The sequence below is a fragment of the Dicentrarchus labrax genome, unplaced genomic scaffold (genome assembly GCF_905237075.1).
Source record: "Dicentrarchus labrax unplaced genomic scaffold, dlabrax2021, whole genome shotgun sequence".
Taxonomy (NCBI): Eukaryota; Metazoa; Chordata; class Actinopteri; family Moronidae; genus Dicentrarchus; species Dicentrarchus labrax.
Genome location: NW_026136703.1, coordinates 4,570,948 through 4,584,101, shown reverse-complemented (window position 1 = coordinate 4,584,101; position 13,154 = coordinate 4,570,948). Strand labels below are relative to the sequence as shown.

At 43.2% G+C, this 13,154-nt stretch overlaps 1 protein-coding gene across 3 annotated transcripts in view; it reads right to left on the bottom strand.

Moving 5' to 3' along the window:
• daam2 (dishevelled associated activator of morphogenesis 2) overlaps positions 1 to 13,154 on the bottom strand; it is a 99,269-nt gene that overhangs the window by 71,481 nt on the left and 14,634 nt on the right. The window contains exon 1 of one of the 3 annotated variants that reach the window (XM_051393141.1): positions 6,519 to 6,800. The exons of the other annotated variants lie outside the window; for them this stretch is intronic. The gene's annotated coding sequence lies outside the window, so the exon portion shown is untranslated. Of the gene's footprint in view, positions 1 to 6,518; positions 6,801 to 13,154 lie in introns of those variants that run through there. 3 annotated transcript variants of the gene reach the window in all.

Genomic DNA, 13,154 nt, shown 5'->3' with positions numbered 1-13,154 from the left:
AGCCAAAAAGTAGGATAAAAAATGGGGACTGGTACAAATAAAATTATAAGGATTATCACAGGACCAGCATCTTGTGGTGAAGTTGCAGAGAGCAACAATCTGAATCAGCTAAACCATCCGAGTGTGTAGGAAAAACACAAAATGCCCTATCTAGAGCCAGTGTTTGGTTTGCCCATTCTGGCCTACTGTAGTAAAGGTAAAAGTAAGTAAATTAAACATGGCGGCCTCAATACAAGAGGACATTGCCTCATTCTAAGTGAACAAAATGTGACTCTTATCTTCAGGTGATAATACTGTAATGTAAACATACCTATGAATATCATATTCTATTTCTGCCCGTACATCGTGAATGTTACACACTCACCATTTAATGGAATAATCCAACCTTTTAACATATAATCATTTCTAATTGAGATTTTGTAGATTCACACCTTTTCCTGAAATTGGTGTACGCCCTCGCAGCAGATGACAAGTAAAATCCCAACATGGAGGCATACCAATGTGAGCACGCGGGTGCTGTATTGTCCCCATATTTGTGGGTAGTCATGGTTGTGTACCACTATGTAAAAACTGCATGTGTCCTTTGACATGGAATTGAACCACTCAAACTCATTAATTTGACATGAAGTAGCTATTCAACCCAGCCATTAGACACATTGGAGCCATGCCACCCTTTGGAGGCTGTTGCCCCAGACATGCCCTCCCCAACATGCCCTACCCTCCCTCTCTACTGTCTGCCTGTCTGTCCAATGACTAATGGAACTACCCCTCAATTCTTTCACCCCTCCTGCCCCCAAGCCACTGGCTCCAAGCCAAATCACCTGGGACACTGAAAACTAACTCTCCCATGGAACCTATTGGATCTTTGGCCCACCCACAGTCGCTGCTTCAGGCCTTGGGGAAGCCAGGTCCACATCATACATCAGTTAGGGTCAGAGGCCACACTGTAGCACTAATCAGTTACATTAGTGAAACACAGAGGCAAGCTTCCCCCAATACACACATTTTAGCTTGTTCGGTCTCACACCAATTACAGAGATTTTATTCATGCATCACTTCCTCAATTACTTGGGGCTTAGGACCATGGGTGGCCAGTTTACAAGATTTATGTAAAGAAGTGTATGGGATCGATGTACAAACAGCTTGCATGAGATCCATCCATGATCAAATTAATGTTCATACCAAATGCACTGTACATTAGAAACACACACTGTGACTTGCATTCCTGAGGTGTGACATCACCCATCCATCCCAGCGCAGGTCTCCGTGGTTAGCAGGAAGTTACAGTCTCAAGTGACAAATGACCAGAGCTGAAAGTGGAGAAAGTGCCATTATTTCACGGTACATTCGCATGCAAAGCGCACAGAAGGCCTGCACTTTCATAAAAGTGTGGACCTGGACAATGGGCCAGAGGATTTGGATCGGACAATTCTGCTGGGGCCTGACAAGAAGGCTATCGCAAGCAGCGATAGTTCTTTCGGCCAGTGCAATGCTGCTCCCCTAGGAGTCCATGTTCATCTGATCTTCAAGGGACAGTTATTTTTAGCTATGACAGCATCGTCCCTCTCCAAAACATTCTCAGCCATTCCATTGGCATGACAAACAAATGGGTAGGAAGAGAATGATTTTACCAATGATATATCCAAAGTAAATGATTGCTACTATGGGAGTAATAAAGATAAGCAGTTTCTGAAACCAAATTCATTGGCATTCTGCTAAGGCTCTATCCACAGACACAAGTGTGTAAGGCAGTTGATGATAAGGGCTGTCTGTGGTCTTATGCCTACGTGCATCTTCCAGGAAAAGAACCCAGAATCATAAGATCAGAAACCCACCCTTCCCTTTAACCCACCCCCCAATTCTTATTACCCATTCCTCCAAACCTCCCTCATTCCTTTGCTTACGTTCTCCCTCAATCACTTCCTTTCTGCCCTGCAATCAGATAGGGGAAACTGCAAGGATGAGACAGCTGAAAATCTACTCAGCTGTTGGACTGGGAGCCGTTCCTTCAGACACTGTCGCCAGGACGTAGTCTGGGGCAAAACTGTCTGAGTCAGTGGCAAAACATGCACCAGGAAAACTCATAGTGAAATGATACTTCTGAAACAACATGACAATGGACTTCAAACACATAAGAAGCGCCTTACGTTTCAAGTCACCGTATACAGTGACAAGCTTCAACAATAGCAATAGAACAATGTTAAGGAGGTTGAGTCAGTTTCATGGGGCTGTCAAAGAGAATAGAACCAGCATAACATAAGGAAGGAAATGAATAAGTCCACCCTGGAAATTGACCACCGGCACAATTATTATTAATTACTTTAATAGCTTGTGGTTAATACTGTTGCTTAAATATTTCCAGACTGTCTCCAAGGCAAATGCAATCACAATTGGACAGAGAGGCATTTTTCATTTTCTTTTGTTTATAAACAGCTCTTGTAAGACAGCCAATGCAAGGACAGCGTAATTACATGTAGTCGCCCCAGGTTTGCACAGGGGTTGCCGATCTTGTATATAAAGCACATAGATTGTCCCTTCAGGAAAAATGGCAATGCTTGGTGAGTGCTTTACATCACTGGGGACTCATATTAGTAATTCTAGACAAGTTGTTCAAACTGTCTATGATGTCTATATTTGTCTCATTCTTACCATTAATCCAGTTTGTTTAAATAACAGAAAAAAGGCAGAACTCCACCACCTATATATGGCAGTCTTTCAATATCACCTCATAAACTTTTAAAATCTTTCACAGCCAATATTTGAGAATTCTCAGACGTCTTATTGGCTTCTAGCCAAACAAACATATAAGCACTGTTAGTTTTAACAGGGCCATGAGGCACAGTAACCCACCTCACCCATAAAGAGGAAATGCCTCAACAAACCACTGGAAAAATAGGAGGGGGGATATGTTTCCAATCCTCCAGGGATGTCATTAATACCCATTTAATTTAGCTTGATTAATTAAAAAAAGACATTTCCTGATGTGAGGAACATTCATAAAGGCGCAGACCACATGAAGTACCAGGGGGTTGTTACAACTGTGCTTTTAGATTGAGCTTTTTGCTTTGATCAAAACAAATGTAGCAGCTCCATGCAGCATGGAGTACCCAACCATGCCCCATTGCAGTTTGAAGCAAATTATTATAAACATGTTAAACCCCTTCATAGAAGCCACGAACCACAGACACAAGTTGCATGAGCAAAAGTTGAAATAAGAACCTGTGCAGAAGCAGATGACTTCGGGGAAGTTAAAAACAAATCAGCCAGAGTTTGCATACACACGTTTTGGAGTCCTGACAGGATGAAAAGCTCTTTTTGTGAGCCACTTTGCTAATGCTTTATTCAAAAGTGCATTTTTGTTCCACCTCACTTGAAACATTTCTCTCAAGGCTTCAGCTTGCATTGTGGTAACTGTACTCAGAAGGTCATCCACATGTTGCACAAGTCCACCATTTGCTGCATGGGACTCTAACAATACAGATGTTAATGTTGGCTCAGGAAGGAGGTTGTATCAAGGGGGGAGACTAACATCAGATCACAGGCCCAATGTTGACCCATTTCTCTGCTGGCCAACGGGCACATCTCTGCTCATCAAATAGACCGGATCACTGGGATAACTATGCTATTAATACTGGGAATGAGAATAAAGTCAGCCACGCCACATTCCACAGGCCCAACATTCCCACATATTAACAGGGCTCAGAATGAAATCTAATACTTGCCATCCCTTTCCTTCGAACCCCAAAGCGCTACCCTGCAGTGTCAAATGATTTTCTTATTTCATATGAGAGGAACGCCAGAGTCACAAGCCTAACTAAAGACGTGTTATTATATATTTAGAAAAAAAATGTTACGAATACAACCTCAGAGCTGGTAACCATGGCTCCCAAGAGGGAATGGATGCAGGACCGGAGACACTGTTTTGCAAACACCCCACAGTCTTTTTGAAGGAGTGAACCGTTTCCATCAGTACAGTGCACTTAAACAAATTGCACAGACGCTTGAAAAGATCCAGCTTTCTTGGGTGGTGAAAGGGATCACTTTTGAACGTTAAACAATATAAAGAACAGCGACTTATCATCCATTTCAATACCATTCCTTATGCTGATGACAACATTACTCAATAGATAGTGTGTTTATCAGCTTGTTTGTTTGGCTTCTCATCATTTGCGCCAAATATGTCTATCACTGTCAGTGAGTGGACTGGCGCACTCTATATTGCACATTGTTAAGCTATTAATTTTGCCTGGGTGAGAGGTCAGCAGCTGCAGCATAGAGTACAGAGGGCTTCTGGGTAATGTCTGGAATGCTCTTCTGGGACAGTTATAGAAACGTTGATAGGGACAGCCCTGTGACCAGTGACCAGCAATTTTCCAAATAGCCTGCAGTAATACTGCACTGAATTTAGGCACTGTAAAGAGGAGATATGCTTACACATCATAAGCCCCAGAAAGTGTGTCACTGGCACAAACACAATAGTGCCATTTGACACACACTCAGTGTGGGGACTTCCAGTGAAGAAGAGAGATGAACAGCAGCCTTATTCTTAAAATCTCCCAGAGTTTTGTCCCTCAGACACTGTGACCACTCTACTATAACTACAACATGATGATAATCCTATCCAAAAGATCAGATAGTTGAATTTAAGCAGCTTTACAGACCTCATCTTTTTTCTCTCTGTGCCTATCCTAATGAGGAGGCAGTTGAGTTGCCAGTCAACAGCAGGACTGAAGCGATAAAAACCGACCGTCGCTCACTAACTCCCTCGCACTCCCTCTAATCCTGAGAGAGCAGTTCATGCATCCGTAATGGTCGATAAAATATGAAAAGCCCTGAGAACGCTGATGGCAGCAGAGGGTGTGTATGTACACTACGTGTGAGTCCTCAACTTTCAAGCGCTCCCAACACACTGAATCTTTTAGCGATGTCACTCTGCTTGCCCCCAGTGCACGTGAGTGTAGGAGGATTTCCAGCAGACTGGAGAGTAAGCCTTTAATGTGGTGGAAATGGATACTATCTTGTTCACAATGCAAAAAGACATCAAAGACAACACACATGGCCCTATGACTGTATAAATGAGTTTTGCCCCCGGTTCATCAACCTTCAAACACAAGCCACTGAAAGGAATGAATTGCCTTGAATGTTTCAGGAATAATGTTTGTCTTATGCCTTTTCATATAGCTATTATCTCCCAGATCAGCTATTTAAAAGCTCAGCCTCTAGTAAAATGTTCATAAATGCTGAGGTATCTGTTCGGAATGTTTTCCATCCACAAGCCATTGGACTTAGGGAAACCCAAAGAAGGCATCCCAAACCAATTTCACAGGTGGAAATTTGGAGGGCTGGTGCATGGACCTTCATAAGTGTACTTTCGACACAAGCAAAGGATTTACAACTAAGATGACAGCCTCTCAACTGGGATAGCCAATGCTACCACACAAGAATGCAGGCTTCACAATTTCTTCAAGTCAGGAACCCTTGGAGATTAAGACAGTGGTATGAACTTCATGTTGGTATGAACTGCTATGAAGTATTGGCTGCCCCTGAGGGAAATGTCAAAGGACAGTCTATAATAAAGGAATACCAACATCCCAAGCGATGTATAGGCTGTATTTAGAGCTAAGTGGAAGTCTGCTCCCCTGGTTCCATATTGGGTTGAATTGTTGCTGGGAGCATATCTGGAATGTCTGCGTGCCAAGACCACAACCTACACCAAAGGCCATCAATGTTATTGATGAGCACGTTGATCAGCCCACGTCTAGGACCCAAAATAGGCCTGTGCCCATTACATATGACACTGTCCCATCCTCCCTCAATTCCAGAAATGCCTGAAACATTTCCCAGAACTTTATGTTAAGTCCTAGACATCACAGCTCTTTGAACCCTCTCTGCCAGCACTCAATGCTGAACCCCCATCCACCCTTGAAACAATGCAACCTTTTCCAAAGAAAATTAAACTCCAAATGATTTCAGCTAAAATCTGAATCCAAGACTACCACCAAATATGCCAAAAACCTTGCTCATATAATGCACCAGCATGCATGGGGGTGAAGCAAGGCATGCTGTCAACACCACTGGAGAGACAGCCCTAACATAAAGACCACGCGCATTTCACAACCCAGCTTTTGCTGCCGTTTATGACCTATAAAGCCACTGTAGTAAAAAAAAAAAAGTACTGTAAAATACTGCCTTGCACTCCAATCACAACAACACAAAAACTTTGAATCTTTATCATCTTAGTGGGATTAGTAGCTCTTGTTGCCCACCAGCTTCTTTTTTGCTCAGCTTTCTACTGAGCCTACTGACTAATGTTTATTTTATTGGCTGCAGTAGTCTGTGTTTTCCTGGCTGGATTGAGCAGCGGGATGCAGTGCATGGACAAACTGGGTATAAAACATCCATAGCCTGTCGTGTATGCAATCTCCTACTGGGTGAACAGCACTACAGTGTAGCTATTACTCACAATGACTGGGAAGGGCTACAGGTATCAGTGTCAAGATCAAGTATCTCCTACTTACCCACTTCAGATGGGCTGCCCTGAGAGATGGATTGTCCCTGTGTCGCGTCACTTGAAATGGAAACTTAAGAGCCTTTTTGAAAAAGCAAGCTTACAAGGAAACTTTAAAGCATTCCTGCAGCATATGGCTTTAGATCCCTCTTTTTGCCATTCAGAGTTTGTGTTTCGTGTCCAAATTCCATGCCTTTGCTGAGTCTGGCGGTGTTTCCCAGTCGAAGCTGCTGCGTTCTGTCTGCTCTCTGTGAGCTTCTGAGCCGAGCTCTGGATTTCAGCTGACTGTGCTGGGAGCTGAGCTGTTGACATTGTCCCTGCTCTCTCTCTCCCCCCCTCCCTCTCTTGCTCTCTCTCCCTCTCTCACTCTCTGCCTTTAGATCACTCGCCCCTGTGCCCCTCCCCTTCTGGATTCCAGCTCCAGTGTATGACAGCATCTATTTGGATGTCAGCAAGGAGGTGGTGGATTTTCTTTGAATATTAATGCATTTTTGTACAGTATGCATGTGTGTATGTGCCTGCTGTGTGAGGCCAAGGGAGAGGGCAAGATGAAAGGAAATGACCCGCTTCCCACCCCTGCCCACAATCCCAACTCCACCCAATACATTCCCTCATTGAGCAGACAAAAAAAGGCTGTGGATGGAGGGATATCACACACAACGCCCAAAGGAAACCCCTTTTCCTGTTGCGTCTTCTCATCGCCAATGCATGCATAAAAAAGACACACGCCCACATGAGCACGCACACACTCCCAAATATGGGAGTCGCCATTAAGAATTAGCCCTGTGACACACACAGGAAAAGGCTTTCTCTGAGATCCAATCAGTGTTCATTGACAAGAAGGGGAGACCTTGATTGTACAATGCTCTGGTGGCTTTGTCAAGTTCACACCATTAGCTCAGCCGAATGTAATGCGTTGAGAGGGGATCAGGTGGAGGGCCACGCCACAGACGGTTCTGTGAAAGTTCAAGTATGTTGCTGTGATAATATGAGGGGTAGGCTAGTGTAAACACTGGAGTCAAAAACTTAAGACTCCCATTGCACTGGCCAAGACACAGACCCTAATCAGCTGAGAAAATCAGGAAAGTGAAAAAGACCTCCAAACGAAATCCAAAATTTTACTATTACATATGTACGAGGCACTTGCGCAAATTCGGTCATTATGAATTCAACACAATACAATACACTATCAGCTATTCTCCTCATTCAGTGTGCCTGGAGAAATGTCTACACATCAATCAGCAAGACATCATTGACAGCCTCTTGACCCCGAAACTGACAGATCAATACAAATCCTCTGACATTTCGAGATGCCACGCATTTTTACCTTCACTGCACAACACTTTGAAGATAAGGGTCAAATGTGAATCGATTTCATACTGAGTGATCTTATCTTCCTCTAGACTGCTCGACTGCTACACAGGTTAGGTGGGGTGACAGCTTGTCTGGTGGTGATTTCTGATCAATGCTAGACTATTGATTCCAGCCTTGCTTACATAATGTGCATACAGATGCTGCTGACCAGGTTTTAGAAAAGGATTGGGAATCAGAAGAAAGTTATTATAAAAGGTTCCCCCACCTTTTGTTTTATTGTTCGACCTGATACATTTAGACCCACTTGCACTGCACTGAGGACTTGGTTTTGGGCAATTGCTAGATGCAAAGAAAGCAAAGAAAGTACATGCATTTGGCCTTGCCTATAAAGTGGGATCCAAATGCATATATTACCACCATCCATTCTCACACATACAAACTGGAGCCACTGGTATGCCAAAGAGGGCAGAAAGGCGGAGTCAAAATACCATAATATTTGTCAACTCTCTCTGGGGACAGTAGACAGATGACACCAAGTTGCTGGCAGTAATGCCTGGGTGCATTCCTGAGCGAGCCGTGGGGACGCAACCATTAGCCCGGCTCTGAGACAGAGCCAGCTTATCTCCATGATGTCCACTTCCCCTACTGTCTCTTTCCCTCTTTCTTTCTGTGCAGCATCAAATCTACTCTCTCTAGAGTAATATCTCCATCCCCCAAAACAAGGGAAGAAACCCTGAGGAATAGGCTAAGTGAATGCTCCAGTCTAGCTTAGTGCACTTCAGACGCCTCTGTATCATCCATCACAGCCTGGTAAATTACATCGGCTAATTGACGCAAATGGAGTGGGCTACGCATGCTTGCGATAAACATCATGCCCCCTTAAAAAATGGGGGAGCTGGAATCCAACACCCCCATATGTCCATCTGTTCTCCTTTTCTTTTTTGGTGGTATGTTTGTTTTCACTTCTTTTGGACAGCATGCATTTTGCAGAAAGAAAGAAAATAAGAGGTTACACACTGTAAGTCCACATTGTCACTCTGTGTACCAAGGAGCTGACCGCAGATTGTGGCCTCTACAAACTTGGCTCTAGTGAACTTGCACTGCCCCCCCGGGTTATTCCTTTAAAACACAAGCGAGGTTGATGTTTACCCACAGTAAATCACATTGGATGGCAAGTGTCATGACCGATAAACCAGCTGCAGAGTATGTTGAGCGAGACTGACACTTCAGGTAGGGCGCTTTCCCCTTCGCAGATCTGTGCACACTGAAATGACACGGCGCTCCAGACAACCTGCCAGTCACTTGTCAGTCAGCTGGGTGAAGCTTGCTGAGTCTAAACCTTCCTGTACCCACTGGGGAAGCAGAAGAAAGACTCAACACTGAGCATTCCAGACAGCAATCTTTCACAAACAAAAATTCACACCTAAAGTGCAAGAACAATCACCATCTGGGTAACAAAGTGCTAAATTTAGTTAGGGGGAGTAGTAAAAGAGAACTTGGCACTTTGTGGAGAGTTGGACAAAAGGTGAATGGAATATTGGACAAGAAGAAGTGGGTCACCCAAGGTGGTCTCTTCCAGGCTCATAAACCACTCTCTCTTATATGCAGGAGCAGTCAAACTTGATAACGGGCAAAGAAACAGCTGGAAGAGAGGCCGTAAAGAAGCGTTTAAAACTGCAGATATTGGCATCAGAAGCAATCTTTCCAGGGTTGTCACTGAAGAGAAGTGTCAAGAGTCCTCCAAACCGGCAGCTGCCAGAGCAAACATGGCAAACAGTCATGTTTTACGACATGTTGTTCCTTAATGTATTATTTAGGGTTTCTTTTGACCAGGCAGCTCTCATTTAAGTTTGTTTTGTTTAAGCTAGGAATTCCTTGTGACAGCACTTTGCACACAACCATTTCTTTCACGCCCGCACAGAGATAAATTGCCAGAGAGAAAAATACCGCCGCTGCACAAAGCCTGAACTCTTGACAGAATAAACATGAGGGCACATTTTTATACATGGTCTAATTGTATGTTAGCTATAAATCATGATAGTGGGGAACACTATACCATCCATCTTTCAAAAGCCTCCGCAGAAAAGAGGTCTAATGACAGTAAAGCCATAAACCATAAATCTAATTGTAGTCACTATGTTCTTATGGTGACATTCTTTCCTGTCTTCATTATTTACACCCCTCCTGTATAAATGCTTACCATCTACTACTAGGATGCACTTCTACCTTAACAGTGTCTTTTCTTCCATCACAAATATGTGATAATTCACCTGCTTTTACCAATCTTAACTGGGAGTAAACAAGTATTTCAACAGGATTACCAGTCATTTGCACTGTAAGCTGAGTGCTTTTTGGGTGTTTTGCAAAAGTACTGGGCATCTGAATGCCTCTTTTGTCCTGGAGGCAGACTGGGCAGGGTCAGAGGTCACCCAACTGCCTGCTCCCACAGTACCTCTGCTGTCTGACTGGATATGTGCCAGCTAAATGCTGTCATGTTTGGACAATGGTACAACTTTCCGCTGACTGACTCATGACAGCTTCATCATGCTAACCAATGATGTAATGCCTTGATCTTCGGGCATGAAGGCCATCACTATTAGACTTTGAATAATGTCAGAATAATTTCATCTCAATGTGCAACATTGATGTTGGTCATCTTTCCATGATCATGAAATATACAATGCAAACAACCCACATGAACAGCATACTTTTGCTCTAACACATAACTTCTCATAGGTCTTTTTTTACTACAATGAATCCAGGTGTGTGAACTGTAAACGGGAGACCAGAGACTGACAGAATAGTAATGGGGAAAAAAGACTGATGGTAAAACTGAAAGGGAAGGGCCTTGCTCTTTTCCAGATGCTTCCATTCAAAAGAAAGGTTTATATATTCCAGTTGCTATTATATTGGCAACATGGGGACTTCTCTCCACAGAGTGCAACTTCAGCTGTACGACTGACACTGCGATTTATCGCCGTATTTTATCCAACCATTCAAAAGAAAACGCTCAAAAGTACCGATCTTTTCAGGAGAGACTTTTCGGAATTAGTTCCTTCTTTGCTGACCACAGACTGAACCCCAGACTAAGTCCTCCATCGGAGCTTTTCCAGGTGTAAGAGTGTCCTTCTTAAAATCCATTCAAAACAATGTAAATCAAGGTTTTTACGTCCCCCAAAAGCATTGCACATGTCCATGTATGGTGGAGCATGTCTGGGAAGTGTTTTAGGAAGTTTAGTCCAATTCTAAACAGTGCATTTGCAGGGGGTAACCCCACCCTTTTGTATCGTCACACCACACACAAATGGTCATGGCTGTCACAGTATCTTCATAAAACATCTGGGAGTCATCTGTTCTGCTAAAGGAGGCCCCCTGTGAACAGGTGCGTGTCTGTGTCCATGACCTTACACCCCTTTTTCATGACCCTTGACCTCTTGTTATGGGTGGGAGACTCTGAACCCAGTGGCACCATTGGACATCCAAGTTCACGTTACCTTAGAGTAAGGGCCCCGGCATGTTTGTTGCTCACCGCTGCAGATTACAGCTTCAAACAGAAAACATCCACTGCAAATTTTAATTAGCTAATGATAGGCTGTGCCCAAGGAGCTATGAGGATTATCTAGTATCATATAGCACAGAAATAAGCAAAGTAAACAAAACGCAGTTGTAATTATGAATTTGCATAATGCTGTGACAGCAAAAGCAAGAACTGACCAAAGCTTTGAAGCCACTGTGACAAAAAAAAGATTTTCCGTCCTCTCTCAGAAGATTTTATCACAAACCAGAGGAAGTGGATTTCATAAAAATAGCCCACCAATTTTATTCTCAAACTCTTTGGTCTAACTTGACCATAATGGGTCCAAGCAACCCAGCTAAACCCGCAGTGTACTCTGAGCGACACTGCTGAAAATAGATGACAGGCTGCCATTCTTTGAACATTTTTTCTTAATCCCTCTCTTTCTCTTTCTTGGTAGATGTAATGCTTAGAATGATGACCTAGCTGGGTGTTGCGCGGCATTGTACTGCACTGAAACTGCCATATGAGCTCTCCAGAGATGACAGAATAATAACAAACACTTCCTGTTTATCTCGATACAGTAGGTCAGAGCAGTCTGTTCCGAGCCACTGTCCATTCCAACACTAATCCAGTGGTTATCACGTCTTGATACTAAAGGTAATGTGTACCATTCACATTTGTGAAGGAGGAAAACAGTAACTTTGAGAATAAAACCACATCCAAAACAGAACAACTTCAGTCGCATCCGTGGGTTAATGAGATTCAGAAAACATCTTCGCCCCCAGATATGTAGCAAATTTAAAGGATTTCCCCTACAACCATGCAACATATGTTTGTAGGAAACCTTCCAGGCCAAATAACAGTCCACCTTCGACCCATCAGCATCACTCAAGCACACGTGCCTCGTGTTCCATGCAACCATACAGATAGTTTGTCTGTTCAGCTGCCTCTTCTATGGTGGGAAGGGTCAGACATGTTATTACACTGATTTATTATCCCCCTAAGTTAGGGAGGCCTTTGCCACATCCTGTTCCCCAGCTGAGAAGGGGCTCCCTAAAAGTTACTCAGTGGCTTTATTTTGGACTGTCACATGGATTACACTGTTGTCCGCTGGGTCAACACGTTCTTTCAGCGGTTGAGGGGAACATACTGTGGCAAAGGGTCCTTGAAATGCACAGTTTCAGGCCCTTGGGTTTGGCTGATAAGCAGCTCTGTCTGCAGGAAGCTATCAAGCATAACGTATGTACACAAATCAAGTGAGTGGAGATTACACCCAAGCTAAACTGATAAGAACCCAATCTTAATTTGTCACTCCATTCCTTCCAATCTATGTCACAGTGCACAAAGAGATATCACTGCTGCAGAATAATTCCCCCACCCTCCTTAGCAGATAGAACATTCAAAGAATACTAACAGGATATTGAAACGTGGGTCATATTTTAGCAGATTTGGTCATCTGTGATGAATATAAGCTATCAGACAATCAGACAGATTTTAGTCAAACTTATTTGGAGTAGGACACAAAACGTAGATTGTAACATTATTACCCAAATTTTCTGTTTTAAAGATGAATTACACTTTGTGTGCAGTGCAGTTTACTAGTGCAAAAAGGAATGGTTACTGATATTACGAGGTGCACTTACTTCCAAATGAAGTAGTTTAGATAATCAAACTAATTTGGTGAAACTATTGGCTTGTTTACAACCTGTATGATCATCTGACCGCTCATATTTCTTGCCCCATTGGGCTTTGTTGTAGCAATACTGTTGCATTCCCAGATCTCAGCAATTACTTTTGTAAGTACAATGTTATTAT